We start from the raw sequence: 16,708 nt of genomic DNA, 5'->3' as shown, positions 1-16,708 counted from the left end.
CCTCTCCCCCCCCAGGACCAGGTGCCGATGTCTGTCCGCTCCCCCCCAAGAGCCAATGTCTGTCCGACCCCCCCAGGACCAGGTGCCGATATCTTCTCACCCCAAAAAGCTGACACGGAGAGAGAGCGGGAGCGGAGTACATCTACACACTTCCAGCGACGCCACCGCAGAGCAGCCGCCGCCGTGCATCTCTCTCCTGCTCGTGATTCTCTCACATGTGACTCGGCGGCGGCTGCTCTGCGGTGGCGGCGCTGGAAGTGTGTAGATGTACTCCGCTCCCGCTCTCTCTCCGTGTCAGCTGTTTGGGGTGAGAAGATATCGGCACCTGGTCCTGGGGGGTCGGACAGACATTGGCTCTTGGGGGGGGGGGGGAGCGGACAGACATCGGCACCTGGTCCTGGGGGGGGGGGGGAGAGGGGGTCGGGCAGACATCGGCACCTGGTCCTGGGGGGGGGGGGGGGGGAGAGGGGGGTCGGGCAGACATGGGCATGCTCTGCAGTATCTGTTATGCGGCTTTGTGTCCTCCTTAGGAGCTTGGGGAAAAGGCTGCACAGTAAAAAAATTAGATTGCTTTTTAACTTCTGCATTGCCTTTTTGGCTCCCTTACAAAGTAATTAAAACATTGCAATAGAGATTTAACTTTGATTTTTGGGGCTAACAGTTACTCTTTAATATATTCCCTCACAAATGTACTGACTGCAAAAAATAATAGCCCATAACATGCAGGAAACTGGGACCCGATAATGCATCAGGTAAACTTATATTACAAAACACCACAGAAGCCTAAAAGCAACTGCCCCAATATGTGGGGAACTGTGCAGAAGGACAAAGGGCTAACAAGTGGGGGGACGTTGCAGCAAGACACCCCGCCACCACAGGCGAGAGAGATCACACACTCAGACGGCACAGAAAGATGCACATACCTTGGCGCAAATCAGGATCTAAATAGGCAAAAAATGAGCATAACTGATCTGCTCATTTAAGCCTGGTGTTGAACAAGCCTGTAGATTGTAAATCCAGCGGGATTCGCATCGCAAAAGAAGTCTATCAGGATTACCCCCTCTAATCGTGGGGTGTATCCGATCAAGAGCCATAAATTTTACACCCCTTGTACTGCCACCATGTTCCAACTCAAAATGTCTAGCGACAGGAGAACTCGCGTCCCGATTTTCGATGCTCTTAATGTGTTCAAACATACTTTCTCTAAGTGGACGTTTCGTTTTACCAACATAAAAAGCCCCGCAGTGGCATAGTAAAATATATACCACCAATTTAGTCTTACAATTAAAAAAATGGGACAGCGTAATCCTCCTGCCGCAAGACATAGGGACAACCCTGCCGACCTGCACATACTGGCAATAGTCACAGCCTCCACAGGTATAAATACCTGTGGTTAGGCAATGTTTTTTTGGGGGCAACACCAGTAAAGGGACTTCGTACAAACGCATCCCTTAAGGATCTGGCCCTCCGAAATGTGAAGCTAGGAGATGCCGGCACCAAAGGACCAACCACTGGGTCATTCTGTAACAGGTACCAATGTTTCTTAAGAATACCCTTTAGTGCAGGATGCTGCGCACAATATCTAGTGAAAAAACGTAGAGGTGCCGATGATGCACCTTTAGCTACCCTTCTATGCGGCCGAAGGAGATCAGCTCGTTTACTCTTCCAAGCACGATTAAATGCCCTACGCAGGTAACTAACACCATAACCTCTAGATTTAAAGGAATACTGTAGGGGGGTCGGGGGAAAATGAGTTGAACTTACCCGTGGCTTGTAATGGTCCCCCGCAGACATCCTGTGCCCGCGCAGCCACTCACCGATGCTCCGGCCCCGCCTCTGGCTCACTTCTGGAATTTCCGACTTTAAAGTCAGAAAACCCCTGCGCCTGCGTTGCCGTGTCCTCGTTCCCGCTGATGTCACCAGGAGTGTATAGCACAAGCCCAGTATGGTCTGTGCCTGCGCAGTACGCTCCTGGTGACATCAGGGGAAGCGAGGACATGGCAACGCAGGCGCAGGGGTTCTCTGACTTTAAAGTCAGAAATTACAGAAGTGAACCGGATGCGGGGCCGGAGCATCAGTGAGCGGCTGCGCGGGCACAGGATGCCTGCGGGGGACCATTAGGAGCCCCGGGTAAGTTCAACTCATTTTCCCCCGACCCCCCCCCTACAGTATCCCTTTAAACCTACGCCGTAGGTCACTTGCTTCGATGAGGAAAGACTCATCCCTTGAACAGTTCCGACGTGCTCTCAAATATTGGCCAATTGGTATGCCTCTAATGGTATGTGTGGGATGAAAACTATCTGCGTAGAGTAACGCATTACTTCCTGTGGCCTTACGATGAAGGGTCGTAGTCAACCGTCCATCCTGCTTGATTGAGATGCAAATATCAAGAAATGCAATTGATCGCGGTTGAACCTCCGATGTAAATTTAAGGTTCTTATTGTTACAATTAAGTTGAGAGACAAAATCCGTCACCTGCGCAGATGTGCCAGTCCATAAGATCAAAATATCGTCAATGTACCTGTGCCACAATAGCACGTGGCACAGGTACCCCGACAGATTGTCATCAGAGAAGATGAGTCTCTCCCAGTCCCCCAGGTACAGGTTTGCGTATGATGGGGCACAAGTCGTCCCCATCGCCGCACCCTGCACCTGTAGGTACCGTTCACCGTCAAAAGTAAAGACATTGTTAGTTAACAGAAACTTTAGCAAATCCAAAATAAAATAATTGTGCGCAGCATCCTGCACTCCCAACTCACCCAAAAAGTTGGCCACCGCCTGGACCCCGAGGCCATGGGGAATGCAAGAATATAGGGACTCGACGTCAAGGGACACCAAAATGGTGTCCGATGGAACAATAATATCATCCAACACCCGCAATAAATGTGTGGTATCTTTTATGTACGAGGGCAGCCCCTGAAAATGTGACTGTAAATGTTTATCCACATAGACGCTTATTTTCTCCGTCAAAGAGCCCCTTCCCGAGATAATCGGACGTCCCGGGGGTTTATACAAACGTTTATGCACTTTTGGTAGCGCATAAAAGGTAGGCAATATAGGGTCATTCACCTTAAGAAAGGCTGCTACCTCCTCATCAATCAGACCCTCACTGCTGGCACTCTCAATAAGATCAAAAAGTTCTCCTTGACAACAATCTACCCTCGACGCCGAGACCCTCTCATAGCATCCCCGCTGGCCCAGGAGGTCCAGACACATGGCTCTGTAATCACAAGCAATCATAACCACGACATTCCCCCCTTTATCAGAGGGTTTGATGACCCAGTCAGTACGTGAAACCAGAAAATCAAAAGCCTCACAATCAGTGCCAGCCAGATCCGATCTACCATCGTTGGCTACATCAAGTTTAGCAATATCCTCTTCAACTGCCTGGATAAAGCATCTAATCCCTACGTTCGTAGACAAAGGTGGAAAACGTGTGGACCGATTTTTAAACTGTCTATTGACACTGATGTAACGAGGCGGCAAAGGACCCCAGTCACTGACAGTGACAGCAGACCCCAAAACATCATCATCATCTGTTTGATTCAAAGTGTATAAGAAGTTAAGATCCTCCAAAGCCTCCTGATCACCCTGAGTTAACATCAAGTTGAAGGAGGTCGGAGTAGGACAAAAATTATTTGCTTTTATAGCCATGGACTGAAGGAACAACTTTCTACAAAATAAGTGTAGATCCACAGTAAAATCAAACCTATCCATATGTTGCGGGGGACAAAAGCCCAAACCCTTCCCCAATAATTGTTGGACAATATCAGGTAATATCTCTCCTGTGAGATTAATCATTTGTAGATCATTTTGTGACTGTAGACTCGTGTCCACCGGGCCATCATTTCCACTCAGTAATTTGGGTTCGATTACTCTAAAAAAGGAACTGTGAGGAAACGCGGAAAAGCCGCCGCGTGTGCCAAGAGCTAGGCGGCTGACTCCGCGTCCTACACGGCGGTTTGCACGTGTCTGGTGGTGTGGTGGAACGCGGAAAAGCCGCCGCATGTCCTGACAGCAAAGCGGCTGTTTGCATGCAGCAGCATGTGCTTGGTGTGGCTGGGTCTGTTAGTGCACCTAGGCAGATGGAGAGCTATGCTCGCGCGGGCCTGCATTCAGGACCTTTATACCTGCAGAGGAAGTGTCAGCTGATCAGGAAGGTCAGCTGATTCCTGCAGGACTCATGATTGGCTGAATGGTTCGGGCGGGGCAGCAGAGTCCAGCAACTATATATTCTGCTGCTTATTCAGTTGCTGGTTGTCTGGCGTTGCGATCACATACGTGGGAGCACCCAGATCCGTAGTCAGATCCGCAAGTGTGCCGGGACCAGCTGGAGCTGTAATCCTACACTTAGCTAGTTTCTGTTGATAGCTTAAAATACTAGTTTGATTGTGATAATCTGTTTTGACCTTTTGCCTGCCTGACTATCCTCCTGAACTCTGATCTTGTACCTCGATATTTCTGATACTCTGTTGCCGAACCCCGGCTCGTCCTTAGACTCTGCTTCTGCCTACTGATCTTGTACCTCGATATTTCTGATACCCTGTTGCCGAACCCTGCCTGTACCTGACTCCGCCTTTGCCTCTTGATATTGTACTTTATCTGTCCGTGTGTGTACAACCTGGCTTGTCCGACCTCGAGAACCGAGCTCACTGTTGGAGGCGGTTCCCCGTTCTATCAGTGACACTTCCTCCAGAGTGTTACTTTTAGACAATCCTTCCTACTCGCAGCCTGACTCCTCCCGTCTTGGAGAGTCCAGGTCTTCGGAAGGAATCCGTGCAGTATACCTTACTGCGCAGAGGCTTAGTCCTCAAAGTGTTACTGTTACACCAAACACTACACTCTACTCAGGTGAACAGAGATTAGCTGGTATATCGGATTATCGGTGATACTGCAGATCACTTATAATCTGGTATACATCTGTATTCCCAATGATACTGCAGATCACCGGTAATCAGATCCTCTCTGTGCTTCACCGATCGTTACAGAACGCCAGACCAAAAAACAGATGGACGCACGCGCTGACCCTCTGACTGTGCTTGCCACTTTGGTGGATAGCATCCATCAAGCACTGGGCCAGCACAAAGCCTTAATTGATGCCCTATCAGGCTCTGTGCGAACCCTTCAAACATCAGTTGATTCGGTGAGATCCCCTCCTAGTGATGACATACGTATGCCCGTACCTGATAAATTTTCCGGCCACAAGTCTGACTTTCGGAATTTTAAGAGTAGAGTGTTATCATATTTTGAGCTGAGACCCCGATCCTCGGGAACTGAGACCCAACGGGTCATATTTATTAAGACCTTACTAACTGGTGACTCCAAGACCTGGGCGTTCAATTTGCCGGCCAGTGACTTAGCCCTTACCTCGGTAGAGGAATTCTTTAAAGCCATGGCAGTGATTTACGACGGCCCTGACCTTGTTGCGACCTCTGAGCGGAAGCTTAAGCTTTTGCGGCAAGGCAGGGGTCCAGTCGAAGATTACGCGGCCGAATTTCGTAGGTGGTCATTTACGGCCAGGTTTGACACCTATGCCCTATTAGACTACTTCCTGTCTGGGTTGTCGGATGAGGTCTCCGACCTTATGTTAAGCCAACCCGAGCCCAAGACAGTCGATGAGGCCATCTCGTCGGCCATTTGAATCGACCGTAGGCTACGCCATCAGAGACAAACTAGGGGCAGTCATCGTGTCAGGGTGACTTCCTACGCAGCACCTCCTGCTGCACCCCTAGTAACTCCATCTCCTGCTGTCTCATCGTCTCCGGTCTTGCCGCCACCTGAACCGATGCAGATCGGTCGGTCTAAGTTGACCCAAGTGGAGAGAAGACGGAGAATGTCTGAGCAATTATGTCTATACTGTGGTGAAGGGGGGCATAGGGTACGAGACTGTCCCATTAAACCGGATAAAAATAAGCCGGGAAACGCTACCGCCTAGGAGTTGTAAGGGGTGACACCCTGGGCGCCCAACTCACACCCCTAAAAGAAAGACGTTTACTCCTTCCTCGTATGATTATGTGGGGGGACAAATCTGAAGCCACAGAGGCCTTTCTTGATTCAGGCTCCGCGGCTAACTTTATGAGTTCAGAGTTCGCAGAAAAGTTGGGCATTCCGCTCACCCCAGTAAGACCACCTACCCAGGTTACTGCTGTGGACAATTCCCCGCTGCAAAGGGACCGTCCGCTGTCTCAGACACCAGAGGTGGAAGTCACTATTGGGGTTCTGCATAACGAAAGTCTAAGTTTCTTTGTATTACACATGACCACCTCCACAATTGTTTTGGGTATGCCCTGGCTGCAGCTCCATTCGCCACAGATTAATTGGGCTGCTGGACAATTAAATAGTTGGTCAGACTTCTGTTCCCAACAGTGTCTAGGGAAGTTGACTTTAGGTCAGACCAAGTTTCATGTGGAGGGTGTTCCCGCGCAATACTCCGAGTTCTCGGATGTATTCTGTCCCAAGGCTGCTGACAAGTTACCTCCTCATCGCCCTTTTGATTGCCCCATCGATCTCCGTGCCGGTTGTATGCCCCCTAGGGGTCACCTGTATAATTTGTCTGGACCAGAGAAAATAGCGATGCAGGAGTACATTCGTGACAATTTAGCCAAAGGGTTCATTCGCCCCTCCCGGTCGCCTGCAGGGGCCGGTTTCTTTTTTGTTAAGAAGAAAGACGGAGGGCTTCGACCTTGCATCGACTACCGTGGCCTGAATAAAATCACGGTGAAGAATCGATATCTGTTACCATTGATAGACGATATACTGATCTATTCCAACAACCTCTCCGAGCACAGGGTCCACGTTAAATTCGTGTTGGACAAATTGAGGCAAAATATGCTGTATGCCAAGGTGGAGAAATGTATTTTCGAGGTGACCACTGTCACATTTCTAGGGTATGTGATTTCCACCTCAGGCTTGTCAATGGATCCTGCCAAGGTCACAGCTGTCCTGGAATGGCCACAGCCAGTGGGGTTGAAGCCCCTGCAGAGATTTTTAGGTTTTGCGAACTACTATAGGAGGTTCATAAAGGGGTACTCCACGATAATTGCCCCTCTCACCAGTCTCACAAAAAAGGGGGCAGATACCACCCACTGGTCTCCTGAGGCTGTGGCAGCCTTTTCGCACTTGAAAAAACTGTTTTGCTCAGCGCCTATTTTAAGACATGTAGACTCGTCCTTTCCCTTTATTGTGGAGGTTGACGCTTCGGAGGTTGGGGTAGGGGCGGTGCTGTCTCAGCGGTCAGGGTTACAAGGCAGATTGCATCCATGCGCTTATTTTTCCCGTAGGTTTTCTCCGGCAGAGAAAAACTACGACATAGGCAACCGGGAACTTCTGGCCATTAAATTGGCATTTGAAGAATGGCGCCACTGGTTGGAGGGGGCAGAGCACAGGATCACGGTTTATACTGATCACAAAAATTTGGAATACATCGAGGGGGCTAAGAGACTAAGTCCCCGACAGGCCCGTTGGTCTTTATTTTTTACGAGATTCAGATTTATTATCACGTACACTCCAGGCAGCAAAAACATCAAGGCAGATGCCCTGTCCAGATGTTTCGAATTAGAGACAGCACAGCCCCCCGCTCCTGAGTCCATCATCCCGCAAAGGCTGGTATTAGCAGCCACAGAGACCTGGGAGGATTGGACAAAAGCTTTGGGTCCCTTTCAGCAGGATGTCCCTGAGGGAAAACCAGAGGGGGTTTTGTTTATCCCACTACCTTTTCGTCTACAGGTCTTACAAATGTTTCACGCCCATAAGAATGCTGGTCACCCTGGTGCTGCCAGAACGCAGGATCTGATCGCCAGGTGTGCTTGGTGGCCTTCTATGGCAACAGACTGCAAGGAGTATGTCAGGGAGTGTGCGGTATGTGCCAAGAGTAAACCCTCCCGGCAGGCACCTGTCGATACCTTGCAGCCTTTGCCCGCCCCGAGTGAACCATGGACCCACTTGTCCATGGATTTTGTGGGTGAACTCCCCAGGTCTGAAGGCATGTCGGTCATTTGGGTGGTAGTCGACCGCTTCAGCAAAATGGCCCATTTCGTGCCCTTGAAAGGACTCCCCTCGGCCCAGGAATTGGCCGACCTATTTATCGTCCACATTTTCCAGCTGCACGGCATTCCGGAAAACATTGTTTCCGATCGGGGAGTCCAATTCATCTCTAAATTCTGGAGGGCATTTTGCCACCAAATGGGCATGAAGCTGTCTTTCTCGTCAGGCTACCACCCACAGACCAATGGGCAGACCAAACGAATTAATCAGTCTTTAGAACAGTTCTTAAGATGTTACGTTGCGGAGACACAGAATGATTGGGTAAAGTTTCTGGCTTTTGCAGAATTTGCACAGAATAATTTGAAGAGTTCTTCTTCTGTTTTTTCTCTGTTCCAGATTGTGACAGGGAGGTCGCCCAAGTTCTCCCCGCTGCCAGTTGCCTCTTCTCCGTTTCCCGCAATGGAGGATTGGCAGAAGTCACTCAGGGGCAATTGGGGAATTGTTAGAGAGAATTTGCAGAAAGCGTTCTAAAGTCAAAAGGGTCAAGCGGACAAGAGACGTTCCATGGAATGGAAGTTTCAGCCAGGGGATTTAGTCTGGGTGTCCACACGTCACTTGACCCTGAAGCAGCCATCTGCCAAACTGGGCCCCAGGTTTGTGGGTCCATTTTCTGTGACCAAGAAGATCAACAACGTCACTTATGCCATTGATCTTCCTGCCAGCATGCGGGGCGTAAGGTCGTTTCACGTGTCCCTACTCAAACCTGCGGTTCATGTGGGTCCTACTCCTCCTCCTCCTGTGATGGTGAAGGACCAACCCGAGTATGAGGTAGAGAAAATCTTAGATTCGTGCATTGTACAGAACTCAGTACAATATCTGGTGCATTGGAAAGGGTATGGCATTGAGGAGAGACAATGGGTACCTGGGAACCGCATGCATGCGGACGAATTAAGGAAAGAGTTTCACGCTTTACATCCCGAGAAACCTGGTAGGAGTTGTCCGGAGTCTACTCCTCGGGGGGGAGGGGGTACTGTGAGGCGATGCGGAAAAGCCGCCGCGTGTGCCAAGAGCTAGGTGGCTGACTCCGCGTCCTACACGGCGGTTTGCACGCGTCTGGTGGTGTGGTGGAACGCGGAAAAGCCGCCGCATGTCCTGACAGCAAAGCGGCTGTTTGCATGCAGCAGCATGTGCTTGGTGTGGCTGGGTCTGTTAGTGCACCTAGGCAGATGGAGAGCTATGCTCACGCGGGCCTGAATTCAGGACCTTTATACCTGCAGAGGAAGTGTCAGCTGATCAGGAAGGTCAGCTGATTCCTGCAGGACTCATGATTGGCTGAATGGTTCGGGCGGGGCAGCAGAGTCCAGCAACTATATATTCTGCTGCTTATTCAGTTGCTGGTTGTCTGGCGTTGCGATCACATACGTGGGAGCACCCAGATCCGTAGTCAGATCCGCAAGTGTGCCGGGACCAGCTGGAGCTGTAATCCTACACTTAGCTAGTTTCTGTTGATAGCTTAAAGTACTAGTTTGATTGTGATTATCTGTTTTGACCTTTTGCCTGCCTGACTATCCTCCTGAACTCTGATCTTGTACCTCGATATTTCTGATACTCTGTTGCCGAATCCCGGCTCGTCCTTAGACTCTGCTTCTGCCTACTGATCTTGTACCTCGATATTTCTGATACCCTGTTGCCGAACCCTGCCTGTACCTGACTCCGCCTTTGCCTCTTGATATTGTACTTTATCTGTCCGTGTGTGTACGACCTGGCTTGTCCGACCTCGAGAACCGACCTCACTGTTGAAGGCGGTTCCCCGTTCTATCAGTGACACTTCCTCCAGAGTGTTACTTTTAGACAATCCTTCCTACTCGCAGCCTGACTCCTCCCGTCTTGGAGAGTCCAGGTCTTCGGAAGGAATCCGTGCAGTATACCTTACTGCGCTGAGGCTTAGTCCTCAAAGTGTTACTGTTACACCAAACACTACACTCTACTCAGGTGAACAGAGGTTAGTTGGTATATCGGATTATCGGTGATACTGCAGATCACTTATAATCTGGTATACATCTGTATTCCCAGTGATACTGCAGATCACCGGTAATCAGATCCTCTCCGTGCTTCACCGATCGTTACAGGAACTGATGATGACGATGAGGACGGCTGCACCTGTCCTGATGTGCTGGGTGTCCCTGTGCCGCCCCCACATCCTTGCTGTTTAGATTTTTTTGTTATTTTATCCTGTAATCGAGTCCGATATTTGCCTTTTTTAGTCTGAGATTCAAAAGTCCTGACTTGATTCTGAGGTAGCGGAGCTGACACTACTGATGAGTCTGAATCATCAACACCAACACTTTTAGGTTTTGAATTTGGCTTGAGTCGCACTCCTCGAGGCTTAGAGGGAATGGGCTTGCTTTCCCAACGATATGCCTGACCCAATTTATATGCTAAACGATCATTAAACAATTTTTTATCCCGTAGATATACCAAATCCTTGTTGTATTTTTTAATATGTTGTTCTAATTGCTCATTCCGTTTTTTATATAAATCCTCACCAGAGTGAGACTTCAACTCCGCTGTAATCTTATTGATCTCCTCATCTAAGAGGGTCAATTCTGCCTCATCTAAATCGTTCATCAGAGAAAGGCACACATGCGCACAAGTCTCCAGATTGGCCTCCCACTTTCTCTTAAATTCAACTGTTAAGTTCTTTCTATGGGGAAAAATTTGGACTCTTAACCACATAGGGGAATGATGATCTGCTATATATTCCTTATTGTACTTAATGTTCCACCAAAGGCGTGATTTTCTTTCATATATGCGTTCCAATTTTCTGAAACCTGTATTAATCGCCTGTTGTGCATCCCTGTTACCAGCCGTCTGTGCGCAATCGCTCTCCACCTGCGTGACTAGACTGTCCCACAGCAACATCCTCACCCACAAGGGCGCAGCAATCAAAAAGATGTAGTCGGTCTGTATACCTAGGATACCTTACAGGATCCAAACTAACCCTTCCTTGTTAGGGTCTCCACTAGCCAAGGCAACAGAAAACCGATACATATAAAAAACAGTATAGAAAGAAGAAGCAACTGGGCAATGTTGTCCTGCACAATAATGATAATAATCAAAAAAGTGGCAGTGATAATAAGAGGGGCAGGACATAAATTACCCAGACAACTGAAAACTATCAAACACTAATGAATGCAGTAATATACATGTCAAAATTTATTGAAGAAATTGTTAGGTACATTAAAAAACACATGGGATGGCCACCCCGTCACAACTCATCCATCCAAGCAGCCCACACACAGTCACATGCGTACGCCGGCATCTAAGGCTGAAGCTGAAAAAAATGTTCCAATAAGCAACAAAGTTGGAAAAATGCATAAGTTCTTATGAGATCAATTGCTTGTAAACTCTATACTTATATATAGGTTGTCATCAAACCCAAGTGAAGTCTGGCATGGATAGATAGGCTGATGCAAAACAGTCCAGATGACACCAGCAAATGGTATTACTTTGGACAGCAGCAATGTAAGCACTTGTAGCACATATAGCAAGCACAGATCAGTGGCAGCTCACACTGTAGAAGCGCAGCATAGCACAACAGATTAACAGTGTGATACGTGTCAAACCAGGCTTATCTCGCCGTATCCATAAGGGTCTGCTATACACAGACTGCCAGTTCATCTCACCCTCAAGGTTTGCGAGCTCCTGATGACGGCCAGATGTCAATGCTGGATAGTGTGTATGATCCCCATATGCTTCCTATGATGAATGAAGCTCGGCAGCACTAAAAGTCCAAGCAGCGAAAATGGTGATCAGCTCACCCGGACAGCATGCATGGCCGGGAGGCCCTTGGACAGACCTGTAGTGGGTGGCTGGATGGAGATCGGGACGGCGTGGCGTCCCATGCAGAGGAACGTGCTTCTCCCTCGACATTTCGCCGGCTTCCGGCTTTCTCAAAGGGGCGTGGTTGCCAACAAGCTAATCCCGAAAGTACTTGTCTAAAACACTAACCAATCACACCTTTTCTCCACCCGCTCGTGACATCATTGTGTAATGTGTGCGATCGCGGAAAGGAGAAGCCAATGCAGAGGATAGAACAGCGGCGAACATAACACTGCATGAGCAGTTACTGTGCCAAGATTCAAGTATATAGAAGTATATATCCACGCAAGGTCAAACAAAACAAAAAATATATATATACTAAAAAGGGGTCCCAATGTGTATATATATAGGTCCCTAAGCTGGCACCACACATTACCAGCATGCTCAAAAGAGCCAAAATCAAAAAACAAAAAGCAGAAAAAGGGGGCCCTGCGTAGAGAGCACAGCTAGTACGCCGCCAATCCACCCATATACAATAACTTCCCGCGAATGCACACATACACATTAATCAATAACTTCTGCCATATTGAAGACTGTTATTCAGTAATGTAATTTATATTTAATATATTCCCTCACAAATATACTAACTGCAAAAAATAATAGCCCATAACATGCAGGAAACTGGGACCCGATAATGCATCAGGTAAACTTATATTACGAAAAACCACAGAAGCCTAAAAGCAACTGCCCCAATATGTGGGGAACTGTGCAGAAGGACAAAGGGCTAACAAGTGGGGGGACGTTGCAGCAAGACACCCCGCCACCACAGGCGAGAGAGATCACACACTCAGACGGCACAGAAAGATGCACATACCATGGCGCAAATCAGGATCTAAATAGGCAAAAAATGAGCATAACTGATCTGCTCATTTAAGCCTGGTGTTGAACAGGCCTGTAGATTGTAAATCCAGCGGGATTCGCATCGCAAAAGAGGTCTATCAGGATTACCCCCTCTAATCGTGGGGTGTATCCGATCAAGAGCCATAAATTTTACACCCCTTGTACTGCCACCATGTTCCAACTGAAAATGTCTAGCGACAGGAGAACTCGCGTCCGGATTTTCGATGCTTTTAATGTGTTCAAACATACGTTCTCTAAGTGGACGTTTCGTTTTACCAACATAAAAAGCCCCGCAGTGGCATAGTAAAATATATACCACCAATTTAGTCTTACAATTAAAAAAATGGGACAGCGTAATCCTCCTGCCTCATCTGCTGCATGCTTGTTCAGGGTCAATGGCTAAAAGTATTAGACGCAGAGGATCAGCAGGACAGCCATGCAACTGCTATTGCAGAGAATAAATATGGCAGCGTCCATATCCCTCTGGCTACAGTTGTCCTGTAAGGACTAGGTAAGCTCATTTTATAACACCTTATCCAAAAAATAACAGTACCACAATGCAACATCAGTATATACCTAAAAAGGATGTGGACTGCTACAGCATGGTGTAGCGATAACTATTTTATTGTACTCCCAATATCTGTTAAAATAATATAGGTAATGCATAGGGGGACAGGAACACCATAAGTCTAAAATATCTAAAAACAACTTATGCACGTATCCTCCATACTGAATTCCATCACATGGGTATATGAACCATGCACAAGACCCAGACCTTAATGCAAGGCCCGTGGCTCAACCTATACTCCGTGTGCATCAAAGAGAACCCTGTCTGCCATCAGCGTAACACCCTATGGTCAGATTACAATATGTAACGATTGTGGAATTCTCTCCGTGATCAGCGCACAAGACGTGCGCTGACACCGCGGAAATCCTCCACAAGCGTATAATTTGCAGGAAACCAGCAAAAGGTGCAAAGCACCTGTAGACGGGAAATTCCCGTCGGCAGGTGGAGCTGTGGAGCGCAGAGGAACAGCTCCTCTGCCCTGCCACACACGCCAGACAGGAATTGCACGAAGGGCAGAAACGCAGGGCAAGATAGCCCTGAAAGGGAGAGATCAAAGTGACAGAGGGTATGTGTGTTCACCTAACTAGTCGCCACCCTGCGACGATGAACACACAACCAGGAAGACAAAGCGAGAAGGCAATCGCCGGAGATGGCGATTGCTGACAGCGACACAAGACCGAATAAGCACAGATGAGGAATGTATGTTTGTCCACCAATCTAGCCGCCACCTGCGACGGTGGACACACAACAGAAGAAACCAAGTGAGAACGCAATCGCAAGAGAAGCGACTGCGGAAGAGAACGAGCACAGGGACAGATTGTATGTGTGTGCACCAAACTAGTCGCCAACCCGCGACGGTGCTCACACAACAGCAGATATGAAGTAGGAACGCAATCGCGAGAGAGGCGATTGCCAGAGGTGACACAAGGCTACAGCAAGGCAGAGCACGAGAGTAGCAAAGGCACAGCAAATCATACAATGAGGAGATACGCAAAATAACAAACGCTAGCTAAACGTGAACACCGCACTCATTCAGCACTCCAGCAACAACCGCTGTTCTGGTTAGCACCCCACAGACAGACAGAACAGGCAATACAAATAATGCAATCCTAACTGCACTAGGGAAACTGCCTAGTGCAGTTCCAGGAATTACTCTAGGCTAATCTTCAAACAAAGAGCAAGGCTGACACTCCAGGAGAGTGTTCCACAGGACTAACTCTTATGACCAGCAACTTACTGTGGGAAACATAGCTCTTTATAGAGCAAGCCCACAGGGGATGTGGCTAGGCAATCTGCATGACAAAACATATGCAAATTCCTCAGCAGCAAGCTGCACAACTGACAAAAGGTCTCTCTTCCAGAGACCTGCAGAATGCAGACCTGAACAGTGGTCAAAAGGCTGCCTGCCTGCGCAGGCAGCCACGCGGATCCTCACACAATATACATTATGACTTTTCCTTAATCATGTTATAAAATTAGCCAATTGCTATAAATCCCAGGGAATTTTCCCCTAAAATGAAGCCCAACTAACCAAGTGTGAGGTGTCTTATCTCTAAACTATCACGATGTAGTGAGATATTGCTGTTTGCTGGAAGGCAAAGACAAGTGTGTATGAGTTTCATTAGTCTGCATGGACCACAACAGATCACAACATGAGAGATGGATCAACATCTTGCAAATACACTGTCTATAGACCACAACCGATAAACATCTTGCATTCCACTTGCATAATTTGCATGACTCGTGTATAGCAGACCAGGACGTCAGAGGCAGGCACATATGCACATACTGAGAGAGTTCAACCCTTACCCAGCGTCCTTGTCTGCTTGCAATTCATGCTGCCTAGCAAAATGATAGCTGGATGCTGTTTCCATGTGTCGGCATAGGAGCACTATGGATTAAAAAAAAAAATATGCGAGTCATACAAATTACCATGCAAGTGGAATACAAGATGTACATTGGTTGTGGTCTAGAGACTAATGCTGGGAATACACGGTGCGTTTGAAATGATCAAGCCGCCGATGGCTCGATTTGATAATTTCCGACCTGTCCAATACCCCGCCGGATCGATTCCGCGCTCGATACCGGCGGGGAGAACAATAGGAAAAGCGCACGGAAGATTAGGAAATGCCCGTGGGGGGTGAGCGGGAATAGATCCGCACGCCTGCGCGGACGAGCGGAGACGTGCTGGTATCGAGCCAGCGTCTCGATTCTGGCGCACAAACGCATCAGCGTACACGGCCACGGTTAGCGTCTGTCCCTCTCTGCCGAGCCGGGGACCAAGCTCTCCAAGTCCGATAGGGCGGATGTGATGTCACTCCCTCCTGCGTATTTCCTGGATGGTAACCATAGGAACCAGGGCTCGCTTCCTATACAATGACACAGCAAGCGGCGCCTGTACACTGGGGAATGGGGATGGATAGTGGCAATAAAGAGCCACAATAAAGCTCAATTGGGCTAAAATTATTTATTAAAATTGACAACGCGTTTCACGGAGGATCAGCCTCCGCTTTTTCAAAATGGGCAGTAGTTCTGATACATTAATAAATGAAGAATTAGGTGACTGCTACTCACCAACAGCATCACCACTCAAGAAATCAATACCATCAGGCATGTATAGAATGAAGACACACATATACTCCACTTGTTGTTAGAAATTGCCAAGAGAATGCAAAACCACCTCTTCTCCAAAGATGGAGCCTCCAGCTGGTATAAGGAGGATAGTGTGTTGATTCAAAAACCTGGTGCATGTCCAGCAAACAAAAAAAAAAAATATATATATATATAAAATATATAAATATATATAAAATATATATATATATACACCAAGGGATGAGCAGCACAAACCGAATTTTATGCAATACTATGCAAAGCATGCACGCAGCACTGGAGGTCCCCAGACTCCATAAGAAATATATAAATACAGGGGGTTCTGCAGCACACAACAGGAAAACAGTGACAGGGGCTCTTGGTTACGCTTTAACATGTTTAAAGATAACCTAAAGTCTAAAAAAAAAAATGAGATGGACTCACCTGGGGCTTCCCTCAGCCCCCAGCAGACGATCGGTGCCCTCGCAGCTCCGCTCCAATGCCTCTGCACCCGCCGGCGACGACTTCCGGTTTCGCGTTCCCAGCCTGTATATCGCCCCCTATGCTGCTATTGCAGCCTCCTCGCGTCATCACGGCGGCCGGCATGGCAGTACCACGCATGCGCGCTTTAATCGCGCATGCGCAGTACTTTCACGCCGGCCGCCGTGATGACGCGAGGCGGCCACCGTGTGACGTCAGCCGCGTCATACGCGGAAGGAACAGCCCGACACTCAGCAGAGTGTCGCCCGGGCTGCGGCCAGTCAGCCATTCCGGAGCGGGGAGTAGGAGAGGAGCCAGGACGCCGTCGTGGGACCTCCCGACCAGCACTGGGCTGGAAAAAGCCCC

Source organism: Hyperolius riggenbachi, chromosome 2 (assembly GCF_040937935.1).
Source record: "Hyperolius riggenbachi isolate aHypRig1 chromosome 2, aHypRig1.pri, whole genome shotgun sequence".
Lineage (NCBI taxonomy): Eukaryota > Metazoa > Chordata > Amphibia > Anura > Hyperoliidae > Hyperolius > Hyperolius riggenbachi.
The sequence above is the reverse complement of the archived record's forward strand: the minus strand, read 5'-3'. Positions refer to the sequence as shown.